A 13,639-nucleotide genomic window follows, 5' to 3' on the forward strand; every position below is an offset into this window, starting at 1 on the left:
GCTTTCTGCTCCCATAAAGATTTACAGCCTCGGAAACCCTGTACAGGGTCGCTATGAGTCGGAACCGACTCCACGGCACATAACAACAACAACAACTAGACAAAAGATTGGCAGTTCAAATCCACCAGTCTCTTCACAGGAGAAAAAGAAGTCAGTGTAATTCTGAAAAGATTTAAAGCCTGGAAAATTCAACGAAACCGTTCTGCCCTGTCCTATGTAGTCACTATCCGTTGGAATCGACTTAACAGCAATGGGGTTATTGGGTGGACTCATGCAATATTTGTGTTTTTGTGACTGACCTGTTTCCCTCAGCATCATGTTTTCAAGGTTCACCCATGTTGTGGCATGTGCCATGACTTCATTTATCTTTATGGCTGCAGTCCCTAGAGAATGACATCTTGCTTAGTAAAGTGGAGGGACAGCAAAAACGATTGAGACCCCCAATAAAATGGATTGGCACAGTGGCAGCAACGATGGGCTTAAGTGTAGCAGCAATTGTGAGGTTGGTGCAGGACCAGGCTGTGTTTCATTCTGTTGTACAGAGGGTCACTATGGATCTGAACCAACTTGACAACACCTAATAGCATCACCAACCAATTCTGTGACTCATCTTATCTCACATGGAAAGACAGAAGACAGATCACTCAACATAGAGAGCAAGCTTGTGCATGTGCCTCAAGGTCTGAGATCTGGAGTGCATGCACAACCAGGGCACCAGCTGCTGGAACTCCTGTCTACATCTGGAAAACTCATATGGAATGCATTCTTTCACTAGCCAATTAAAGCCATACCTTGAAACCCATGGCAGCCCAACAAGTGGACCATAGGGGCTGCCATTCAGAATGGAATTCTTGAAACCTCTTGACTTGTAAGTTGTGAAATGAGGCTGTGACCTGATGGAGCCTTGTGGCAGAAGAAAAGGGCTGGCAAAGGCTTGGTAGGCTGTCAGGACATCAAAAGGCCCCTGTGACCTTTTTATAATTGAAAGGGATTCAGCCACATCTGGATGAGATTTTCCCTCAAACACTCACAGATTCTAACAGGAGGAAAGGGGATGGGCAAAAATAGGCTGGTCTCATTCCAAAAGTAACAGAGAGTGTGGGGACCCCAGATGAAGCCTCACTTGCCTGGCCCATATGGCTCTCTCTTCAAGCCAAATGCAGGAAAACACTGAAGAGGTTTGTCTTATGGAAACTCTGCTTCTTGCTGTGCATTTCAACAACCATGAAGATTGTAAATGCTGCTGGCTCACATGAACCAGAGGAGAGCACATGACTGACTGTTCAATATCCTAAGTGACTTCTGCCACCACAGCTCTAAATACTAGGCAGTATTTCTCTGCCCACGTATATTCTGGCGATATTTAAAATGGGTTGACCAAGAACTTCTTCAGTTTGAAGGGCAAAGATTTACAGCCTTGGAAACCCTATACAGGGTCACTATGAGTCAGAGCCACTCAACAGCACTTAACAATAACAACAACAAAAGCTTAGAGCTGAAGCATGATGACAACTGGGCATGGCAGTGGTAGGTTAGTTGTTATGGCAAGCTTGTCACTGTGCCCTATGAGAGTGCTCCTGGAAGTGCTCAATGAGTCATCCTCCTGGTTCTTCATGTATGACATATAGTCAGAGAGACTCTTTCACAGGGGACAAAGAACTAAACATGCTTTGACAAAGGAGTACCAGCTAACTCGCCATGTGAAAGAGATGTTATTGTTGTTGTTAGGTGCATTCGAGTCAGTACTGACTCATAGTGACCCTATGCACACCAGAACAAAACACTGCCCGATCCTGGGCCACGCTTTAGCCCATTGATGCTGTCACTTTGCCAATCTATCTCGCTGGGGGTCTTCCTCTTTTTCTCTGACCCTCCACCTTACCAACCATAATATCCTTCCTCAGTGACTGGTCCCTCCTGACAATATGTCCAAAGTATGAAAGACAAAGTTTGGCCATCCTGGCCTACAAGGAGCACTTCGGCTGCACTTCTTCCAACACAGATCTGTTGGTTCTTTTGGCAGTCCATGGCACTTGCAATATTGTCCTTCAACACCATCACTCAAATGCATTAATTCTTCCATGGTCTTCCTTATTCACTGTCCATCTTTCACATGTATATGAGGTTATTGAAAATACCATGGCTTGGGTCAGGTACACCTCAGTCCTCAAGCTGACATCTTTGCTTTTCTACACTTTAACCAGGTCTTGTGCAGCAGATTTGACTAATGTAATACGTGATTAGATTTCTTGACTGGTGCTTCCATGAGTGTTGAGAGTTGATCCAAGAAGAATGAAGTCCTTGACAACTTCAATCTTTTCTCCATTGATAAGAATGTTGTTTATTGGTCCAATGGTGAGGATTTTTGTTTTCTTTACATTGAGATGTAATCCATACTGAAGGCTATGCTCTTTGATCTTCATCAGTAAATATTTTAAGTCCTCTTCACATTCAGCAAGCAAGGTTGTATCATCTGCATATTTCAGGTTGTTCTTGAGTCTTCCGCCAATCCTGATGCCACGTTTTTCTTCATAGAACCCAGATTCTCAGGTTATTTTCTCAGCATACAGGTTGAGTAAGTATGGTGAAAGAACACAACCCTGTTGCACACATTTCTTAATTTTAAACCATTCAGTCTTCCCATGTTCTATTCAAACAACTGCCTCGTGGTCCATGTACAGATTCTCATTACCACAATTCAGTGTTCTGGAATACTCATACTTCACAATGTTGTCCATAGCTTGTCATGATCCATAAAATCGAAAGCCTTTGCGTAGTCAATAAAGCACAGGTAAACATCCTTCTGATATTCTCTGCTTTCAGCCAAGATCCATCAGACATCAGCAATGATACCCCTCGTTCCATGGCCTCTTCTGAACCAGGCTTGAACCTCTGGAAGTTCTCTGTCAATGTATGCTTGCAGCCATTTCTGTATTACCTTTAGTAAAAATTTACTTGCATGGAATATCAGAGATATTATCTGATGATTTCTGCATTCTGTTGAGTCACCTTTCTTTGGAATGAGCACAAATATGGATCTCTTCCAATCAGTTGGCCAGATAGTTGTCTTCCAAATTTCTTGGCAGAGATGAGTGAGTGCCTCCTGTGCCGCCTGACTTTCTTGAAAGATTTCAATTTTTATTCCATTAATTCTTGGTGCCTTGTTCTTTGCCAATTCCTTCAATGCACCTTTGACTTCCTCCTTCAGTATCACTGGCTCTTGATCATATGCTACCTCTTGAAACGGTTGAATATCAACCATTTCCTTTTGGTACAGTGACTCTGTGTATTCCTTCCATCTTCTCTTGATGCTTTCTGCATCATTCAATAATTTGGCCTAGAATCCTTCAATAATGAAAGTCGAGGCTTGAATTATTTCTTCAGTTCCCCCAGCTTGAGAAATGCTGAGCGTGTTCTTCCTATTTGATTTTCTGACTCCAGATCTTTGCACATTTTGTTGTAATATTTGACTTTATCTTCTCGAGCTACCTTTGAATTTTTTTGTTCAGCTCTTGGACCTCCTCATTTCTTCCATTTGCATTAGCATCTCTTCACTGGAAACGAAGTTTCACTGCATCTTCTGACATCCATTTTGACCTTTTCCTTCTTTCTTGTCTTCTTAATGACTCTTTGTTCTCTTCTTGTATGATGTTCTTGATGTCATATCACAACTCTTCTGTTCTTCGGTCTTATAGTGTTTAATTACCAAATCTGTTCTTTAGATGATCTCTAAATTCAGTTGGAATATATTCAAGGTCATATTTTGGCTCTCATGGACTTGTTTTTATTTCCTTTGGCTTCAGTTTTAATTTGGATATTTGGCCTTTTTTTTGACTGATGATATGAAGTTTTTCCATCATCTCTTTCTACAGATGTAGTCAATTGATTTCTATGTATTCCTTCTGGCGAGGTCCATGTGTATAGTCTTCTCTTACGCTGTCTAAAGAAGGTATTTGAAATGAACAAATAGTTGATTTTGCAGAATTCTATTATGGGGTCTCCAGCATCATTTCTATCACCAAGGCCATATTTTCCAACTACTAATCCTTCCTCTTTGCTCCCAGCTTTTGCATTCCAATCACCAGTAATGATGAATACACCTTGATTGCATGTTTGATCAATTTTAGATTGAAGAAGTTGGTAGAATTCTTCTATTTCACCCTCACTGGCTTTAGTGACTGGTGCGTAAATTTGAGTGATAGTGGTATTAACTGGTCTTCCATATAAGTGCATGGATATTATCCTATCACAGACAGTGTTGTACCTCATCACTGATCTGGATATACTATTTTTGACAATTAATGCAACACCATTCCTCCTCAATTTGTCATTCCTGGCATAGTATACCATGTGGTTATCAGATTCAAAATGGCCCATATCAGTCTATTTCAGCCTAAGATATCAATGTTTATGGGTTCCATTTCATTTTTGAAAAATTATAATTTCCTAGATCCATACTTCGTACATTGCCAAGTTCTGATTATTAGTGGATGTTCACAGCTCTTTCTCTTCATTTTGAGTTGTGCCTTGTCAGCAAATGAAGGTCCCGAGGGCTTTACTCCCACAGGCTTTACTCCATTCATGTCATCACAGTCAAATCTGCTTTGAGGAGGCAGCTCTTCCCCAGTCGCATTTTGAGTGCCTTCCAACCTGAGGGGCTCATTTTCTAGCACTAGATCTGACCGTGTTTCTCTGCTATTATTAAGGTTTTCAGTGACTAGATATTCTAAAGTAGTTTGTCACTCCTTCTTCCTAGTCTGTCTTCATCTGGAATCTCATCTGAAACCTGTCCACCATGGGTGACCCTGGTGGTCGTGATGGTTATGTGACATGGAGTCAGTTCTGCCTCATAGCATCCCTGTACAGGGTTTCCGAAGCTGTAAATCTTTACAGGAGCAGAAAGCCTCATCTTTCATCTGTGGAACAGCTGGTAGTTTCAAACTGCTGACTTTGAAGTTTGCCGCCCAATTCATAACCAGTACGCTACCAGAGTTCCTTGTTGGTATTTTAAATACCGGTGGCATATCTTCCAGAATCACAGCAACTTACAATCCAACACAGTATGACAAACTGACAAACAAGTACTGGGTATAAGAGGTGTAAAAGCTAATTTGGGAGTGTTTAACCCTTTAGGCTTATAGGTTACCAGTATTATGAGCCATTTCTCTGAAATATGAGCAATAGACAGTGATTATTGAAGCAGTCTCATCCCCCACTTTCTCTGATTGGAGAAGCCAATCCCAATAAGTGTAGGACTCTCTGAAATGCATCAGATTTAATCAGGAATAAGTGAATGTATTTTCTGCTAACAAACAAATCTACTTCAAGTGAAGAAGGTACAAAGCAAACTCAATTCCCTTCTAAAGACAAGCCCTAAATCCCATGATGTGTTCTCACTGGTGCTCTATCTCTCTTGCCTCTGAGGTGCCTGCTTCACTCCTACAACACACAAAAACATTCATTCACCTTAATTTTCAGAGTCATCAAGAGTAACTTCAAGTATCTTGTAGGGTGTGTGGTGGGGAAGGGGAAATTTGTAATAGACCCAGTTTGTGTTTCCCAACCCAAAACAGTTGGAAGATCTAGGAGACTCAGAGCCAGACTGGGCACAGATCCCACTAACCTGCCACCTTCATCCCTTTTCCATCATTTGTTGGACTATATATTGAGTGTTCCTCCTACCAAATGAAACAGAGAAGATCACATGTCTACCACCACCTTGAAAAAGCTACTGGCATCCCCCAGGTCTTGAAACACAACTCAAGCATAACATAGACTCTAATGAGTCATGAGGAAAGGCACCAACCAGAGAGAAGATTGGGAAAGAAATATGAAGCCAGGCCCTGAGCCTCATAGACCATCAATTCTTTCTGCACTTTGGTGTTAGTAACTCTCAGGACACCCATTAGCTGGTATGATCAGTGATTGCTGATGAGGGGCCCAACATTCAAGAGCTAGAATACTTGACTGAACTCATTCATCTGTAATTCATGATTCTGTTTTCCAGTGAACACTCAGTCATCATACACTTGCACATCTTCTATATGCCAGATACTGTGCTGGGCCCAGAGAACGTGGCATAGAAGGGTGGCCAGAGGAGCATAGGAGATCAGTTGGCCAGAGTTCTAGTCTTGTGGTTCGAAATCTGAAAAATGATAGATATTTGAGGGGGTTTGGAGTTAATGCAAAGAGTTCAGTATGCAAAGTCAGCATCAGTCCTGGACTGAATATATTGGTACATGTCCTTTGTAGAGGTACTGTTGCCTCTTCCAAAAGAATAGAAGCCCTGGATCTAGATTACCTGGGCTCAAATCCCAATTTTGACACGTTAGCAGGTTTGGAACTTGATGGCACATGAATGGTTTTGTAGTTATTGGAATATAAATATCTTTTACATATAACTGAATCTAAAGTAGATTGTTGTCATTCATATTTTCTCAGCCGACTGATCCATTATGATGTATTGGGGTGTTCAAGATGAAGGCTAGCAGACCTCCTTAATGCCACTGCCCCATGACCCTGGTGCTTCTCCAGCCTAAGAGTTCTCATCCCAGCTCCATTCCTGTCTGCCATCCAAGAAATGTTTATTTAGAATGCGGTTACAAGTTTAGGGCTGCTAACCTAAAAGTCAAAACTACCAGCCTTTCTATGGAAGAAAAATGAGGCTTTCTGCTCCCGTAAAGATTTACAAGCTCGGAAAACCTAAGCGGTGTTGCTACAAATCAGAAGAGACTCTATGGCACACTACCACCGCCATCAATTATATTAGGCTCAAAGTGAGACACTAGCTCTTTGCCGTGAAACCTATCACAAATCACTTTACTTGCCTGTATCTTATTTTCTTCACCTGTAAAATGACATCCAACTTCCAGGCTGATTTTAAAATGTTATGAGTGACATATATAGGACCATCTAGCATACCACCTAGTACAGAGAACATGTTCAATATGTGTCCATTTTCTGTCAAATTCCTGGAACCCTACATTATGATACGTTTCGCATGGTTCCACAGTGGTCACAAGAGGTAAAATGTCTTCTGCCAACTTCAAGTAGAGAAGAGGATGGATAAAAATGATGTCTCACAAAATAGACCATAGTGAGATGCTGCTGCTTCCCTTGGTGAGGAAGAGTCCAGAACAGCAGGCACTGACAGAAAGCAAGATGCTGGACTGGAAATACTCAGTGGCTCAGAACTTCATCAGGTTGAGTGTCAACATTTAGTTGTAGATATCGCTTCTTTTTTTAACCTGTGAAGAACTGGGATTGAACATGGATTGTATACTTGAGGAAGGAAATTCACTAGCAGGAGTAGAATTTGGTGGCCTTTGCTAAGCATGATTGATGCTTTTGGGGGGAAAAAAACTGAAAAAATGATAATGATTGCTATGAATTGAATTGTCTCTCTCCCAAAATATGTGTTGTAAATCCTGTGAATGCAATCTCATTTGTCATGTTAATGAGACAATGTCAGTCACTTTTGAGACATAAAGAGCAGATTAGGTGCTTAAGGAAGGAAGCACAAATTGGAGAAGATAGATGTCACAGCACATGAAGATCACAGAAGCTTTCGTAGTACACTGAAAATCTTCTCATCTCTTATAATCTGAGAGCAGAGGAATACAAGGCCCAGCCTGAGGAATTAATCATAAAAGTAACAGAACTCCAAAGTGGTTTAAACTACCAATTAAAGGTCTATTATAGCAAAGCCAGAGTCAAGATTGGGAAAGAATGGGAGCCTAAATCATGGCATGTGGAAACCTGGGTTGATGTACATGAAATTTTTGAATCTTTAGATAACCTCTGAGTCTTCTGCATTACAGAAGGGGCCCACTCTTTCTATGAAGAGTTCTGTCTTTCTTGAGAATGGGGCAGAGGCTACTCCTCTGAAAACAATATGTGTAGGTCAGTGGTGGAGGTGATTGTGTGCTGTGTTCTTACTCATAGGGACCCTGTATAGCGTTTCCAAGGCTGTAAATCCTTACAGGAGCAGAAAGCCTCATCTTTCCCTCTTGGAGTGGCAGATGGATTCAAACTGCTTACCTTGCAGTATGCAGTCCAGCTGATAATCCATTACGCCATCAGGACTCCTTGTCTAGGTCTGTAGCTGTGGCTAAGTCACAATAGAACCTGGCATGTGGATGCTGGGCCTACTAAGGTAGGAAGGGGATGTGACCTCAAAGGAACAGCAGAACCTAGTGAGCACTAATCAGCAGGGAGGGGTCAGAACATGAAACTGGATATGAAATATTAATGATATGGGAACACTCACTAGAGATACAGGACTTAACACCTTGGCAAGGATCCTGAGATACTCTATAAGAAGGTCTCTTTTTGTTATGTGCCATGGAGTCGGTTCCGATTCATAGCGACCCTGTACAGGGGTCCCAAGGCTGTAAATCTTTATGGGAGCAGAAAGCCTAATCTTTCTCCCAAGGAACAGCTGGTAGTTTTGAACTTCTGACCTTGCAGTTCTCAGCCCGATTCGTAATCACTGTGCTACCATCTTAGAGGTATGGAAAAAACAATGATACACACTGCGAAAGATAGAAATGCCAGAATTTGTGAAGCAGACAGTAGACAAGGGGATTAAAATGTTCAGAAAATTTAGAACTATGCTAATATAACTTTGGAATCCCTAAGAGATGTTCTACAGGGGGGTAATCCACTAAGGTCTACAGGAATGCACTGATGAGAAAGACATTAACATCAAGATCAGTGGTGGATCTCCTTTGTAGGACAGGATAGGTGGTAAGAGCGGTGGTCATGTAGTTGGGTTTATTAATAGCAATAAGAATAGTAACAATAGAGGACAGGTGGTAATGCTATCTATCAGAATTACCAGAAGCTAGATAGGACACCTGATGTGTGGTGGGTTGTATGTCGGGCTGCTAACCACAAGGTCAGCATTCAAATCCACCAGCAACTCCAGAGAAGAAAGATGAGGTTTTCTACTCCAGTAAAGATTTACCGCCTCAAAAACCCTACACAGAATCACAATGCGTTGGAACCAACACAACAGTATAATGCAGTAGTAGCAACAGATAGGTGCAATTACTATAACACGTGACCATGTCAGAGGTAAAGACAGGAGGGAGGGTATGGTGCATAAAGAATTATGGAAATGTTTAACAGAACTCAACATGCCTATGGACAAGATGTTTGGGCAACTGACAAAGATAGTACTCAAGCTATACAATCAGAAGAAAGTAAAGAAAGGTGAACAAGAGGTGCTCACAATCTATTGCCCAATTTCAAGACCTGGAATCCATTGAATAAAGGAGCAGCCAGGCCACCAGGAGGATGGACTACGCAGCACTATACCAAGTGTTGTTGTTGTTAGGTGCCATCGAGTCAGTACTGACCCATAGCGACCTTATGCACAGCAGAATGAAACACTGCCCGATCCTGGGCCAACCTCACTACTGTTGCCACGCTTGAGTCCATCGATGCTGCCACTTGGTCAATCCATCTCGTTGGTGGTCTTCCTCTTTTTCTCTGACCCTCCACCTTACCAAACATGATATCCTTCTCCAGTGACTGATCTCTCCTGACAATATGTCTAAAGTATGAGAGACGAAGTTTGACCATCTTGGCCTCCAAGGAGCATTCTGGCTGTACTTCTTCCAAAACAGATCTATTGGCTCCTTTGGCAGTCCATGGCACTTTCAATACTCTCCTCCAACACCATAACTCAAATGCATCAATTCTTCTATGGTTTTCCTTACTCATTGTCCAGCTTTTGCATGCATATGAGGTTATTGAAAATACCATGGCTTGGGTCAGGCGTACTTTAGTCCTTAAGCTGACATCTTTGCTCTTCAACACATTAAAAGGTTCCTGTACAGCAGATTTGCCTAATGAAATACGTCATTTGATTTTTTGACTGCTGCTTCCTTGAGTGTTGATAGTTGATCCAAGAAGAATGAAGTCCTTGACAACTTCAATCTTTTCTCCATTGATAAGAATGGTGTTTATTGGTCCAGTGGTGAGGCTTTTTGTTTTCTTTCCATTGAGATGCAATTCATACTGAGGGCTGTGCTCTTTGATCTTCATCAGTAAATGTTTTAAGTCCTCTTCACTTTCAGCAAGCAAGGTTGTATCATCTGCATATCACAGGTTGTTAATGAGTCTTCCGTCAATCCTGATGCCACGTTTTTCTTCATAAAACCCAGCTTCTAGGATTATTTGCTCAGCATAGAGGTTGAATAAGTATGTTGAAAGAATGCAACCTTGTCTCACACCTTTATTAATTTTAAACCATTCTGCGTTCCCATGTTCTGTTCTAACAACTGCCTCTTGGTCCAGGTACAGATTCTTCATCAGCACAATTCAGTGTTCTGGAATACTCATACTTCGCAATGTTTTCCAGAGCTTGCCATGATCCACACAATTGAAGGCCTTTGCATAGTCAATAAAACACAGGTAAACATCTTTCTGATAGTCTCTGCTTTCAGCCCAAATCCATCAGACATCAGCAATGATATTCCTCATTCCACGGCCTCTTCTGAATCTGGCTTGAACTTCTGGAAGCTCTTTGTCAATGTATGATTGTAGCCGTTTCTGTGTTACCTTTAGCAAAACTTTACTCGTGTGGGGTATCAAAGAGATTGTCCAATGATTTTCACATTCCATTGGGTCACATCCCTTTGGAATGGGCACAAATATGGATGTCTTCCAATCAGTCGGCCAGATAGTTGTCTTCCAAATTTCTTGGCAGAGGTGAGTGAGTGCCTCCTGTGCCGCCTCATTTTCTTGAAAGATTTCAATTTTTATTCCATCAACTCCTGGTGCCTTGTTCTTTGCCTGTTCCTTCAGTGCACGTTGGACTTCCTCCTTCAGTATCATTGGCTCTTGATCATATGCTTCGTCTTGAAACGGTTGAACATTAACCATTTCCTTTTGGTAGAGTGACTCTGTGTATCTCTTCCATCTTCTCTTGATGCTTTCTGCATCACTCAATAATTTTCCCAGAGAATCTTTCAATAACGGAAGTCAAGGCTTGAATTTTTTCTTCATTTCCCCCAGCTTGAGAAATGCTGAGCGTGTTCTTCCTTTTTGGTTTTCTGATTCCAGGTCTTTGCACATTTTGATGTAATATTTGGCTTTATCTTCTCAAACTACCTTTGAGTTTTTCTGTTCAGTTCTTTTACCTCCTCATTTCTTCAATTTGCATTAGCATCGCTATGCTGGAGAGCAAGTTTCAGTGTGTCTTCTGACATCCATTTTGACCTTTTCCTTCTTTCTTGTCTTCTTAATGACTTTTTGCTTTCTTCTTTTATGATGTTCTTGACGTCATCCCACAACTCTTCTGGTCTTCAGTCTTTAGTGTTTAATGTATCAAATCTGTTCTTCAGATGATCTCTAAATTCAGGTGAGATATATTCAAGGTCATATTTTGGCTCTCATGGACTTGTTTTCATTTTCTTCAGCTTCAGTTTGAATTTGCTTATGAGTAATTGATGGTCTGTTCCACAGTCTGCCCCTAGCCTTGTTTTTACTGATGATATGGAGCTTTTCCATTGTTTCTTTTTGTAGATGTAGTCAATTTGATTTCTTTGTATTCCATCTGATTAGGTCCATTGTATAGTCGCCTCTTTTGTTATCTAAAGAAGATACTTGAAATGAGCAAATCATTGTTTTTGCAGAATTCTATCATGCATTCTCCAGCATCATTTCTATCACCAAGGCCATATTTTCCAACTACTGATCCTTCCTCTTTCCTCCCAACCTTTGCATTCCAATCACCAGTAATGATCAATACATCTTGATTGCATTTTGATCAATATCAGATTGAAGACGTTGGTAGAAATCTTCAATTTTATCCTCACTGGCTTTAGTGGTTGGTGCATAAATTTGAATAATAGTGGTATTTACTGGGCTTCCCTGTGTTGTTGTTGTAGTGAAGTGCCATTGAGTCGATTCTGAACCATAGTATCCCTGTATAGGGCTTCCTAGAGCAGCTGGTAACCTTGAACTGCTGACCTTGCAGTTCCAAGGACTTTGCTGTCTGGCGCATTAACCCACAGCACCACACCAGTGAGCGTGGATATTATCCTATCACAGACAGCGTTGTACCTCATGACTGATCTGGATATGTTCTTTTTGACTATGAATGCAACACCATTCCTCTTCAATTTGTCGTTTCCAGCATAGTAAACCATGTGGTCACCAGATTCAAAATGGCCCATACCAGTCCATTTCAGCTCACTAATGCCTAAGATATCGATATTTATGTGTTCCATTTCACTTTTACAACTTGAAATTTTCCCAGATGCATACTTCATACATTCCATGTTCCAATTTTAAATGGATGTTTACAGCTGTTTCTGTAAATTTTGAGTAGTGCCCTATCAGCAAATGAAGGTACGGTGGGCTTTTCTCCCATGGGGTTTACTCCATTTGCGTCATCAATGTCAACTCTACTTTGAGGAGGCAGCTCTTCCTCAGTCACATTTTGAGTGCCTTCCAACATGAGGGGCTCATTTTCCAGCACTGTATCTGACAGTGTTTCTCTGTTAGTCATAAGGGTTTCGGTGACTAAATATTTGGAAGTAGTTCGTCACTTCTTCTTCCTAGTCTGTCTTCATCTGGAGGCTCATCTGAAACCTGTCCACCATGAGTGACCCTGCTGGTATTTAAAATACTGGTGGCATAGCTTTCAGAATCACAGCAACAAACTGATAGACGAGTGGTGGATAGCAAGTGTACATGGTATTAATTTTTCTGTTCATTCTCCAAAACGACAAACAGCCATTTACTTGAGGTAACTGTGTATACACAAAGAAGAATATTTAAACATTTCACAGAATCCAAGTTTCCATTGATACTGAACTTTAAATGCCATCACGACTTCCAGTTCAAGTGGTGGTGGTGGTGGTATGTCACTTACAGTCAGCATGTATAGGATTTCTGAGGCTGTAAATCTTTGTGAGAGCAGAAAACCTTGTCTTTCTCTGACAAAGCAACTAGTAGTTTGAACTTCTAAACTTGTGGTTAGCAGCCCAGCTTGTAACCCACTATGCTACCTGGGCTCCAGTAGAGTAGGACTCTAGTTAAAATGTTGTTTTTTGTTTTTAAATGCTAAAGGAGCTCTGATAGGTAGTGGTTATGAGTTGGGCTGCTAACCTCAGCTGTTTCCCGGAAGAAAGATGAGGCTTTCTGTTCCCATTAGAAAACCCTATACAAGGTCACTATGAGTCAGAACCAACTCCACACACACAACCACCAAGACCAACATAGGATTTCTGGGGAGTGACTGGTGTGTTCAAATCATCGACCTTGTGGTTGAAACTGACCTTGCTGTCCAGCGCCATGCCAGACTAAGTGGTAAATGCAATCCTGACCAGGTCCATTGGATCTAAAGACCCACCTGATGATCATTTCCTCAGTCTCCAAGTATATAATTGGAATAGATTCTGGGCCTGTGGAGTAAGATGTATCACAGGAGAGAAGGTCAAATGGAAGTTTCTTGTGCCAGGTGGGCTTATAGAAAAACCTAAACAAGAGACTTACAGGAAAGGTTTCTAAGGTTCTAGAACAAAAGTATGTCATCTGCATTGGATAATTAATGATACATCTACTGTAAAGCAGCTCCTGGCATGCTATTAGACCCTTACCATCACCAAGCAAGGTCAGGTGG

At 41.4% G+C, this 13,639-nt stretch overlaps 1 pseudogene; it reads right to left on the reverse strand.

The window, feature by feature from the left end:
* Window positions 1–8,071, reverse strand: part of LOC102833443 — a 93,077-nt pseudogene extending 85,006 nt beyond the window's left edge.
* Between the last annotated feature and the right edge of the window lie 5,568 nt (window positions 8,072–13,639).

Source organism: Chrysochloris asiatica, unplaced genomic scaffold (genome assembly GCF_000296735.1).
Source record: "Chrysochloris asiatica unplaced genomic scaffold, ChrAsi1.0 scaffold00134, whole genome shotgun sequence".
Taxonomy (NCBI): domain Eukaryota; kingdom Metazoa; phylum Chordata; class Mammalia; order Afrosoricida; family Chrysochloridae; genus Chrysochloris; species Chrysochloris asiatica.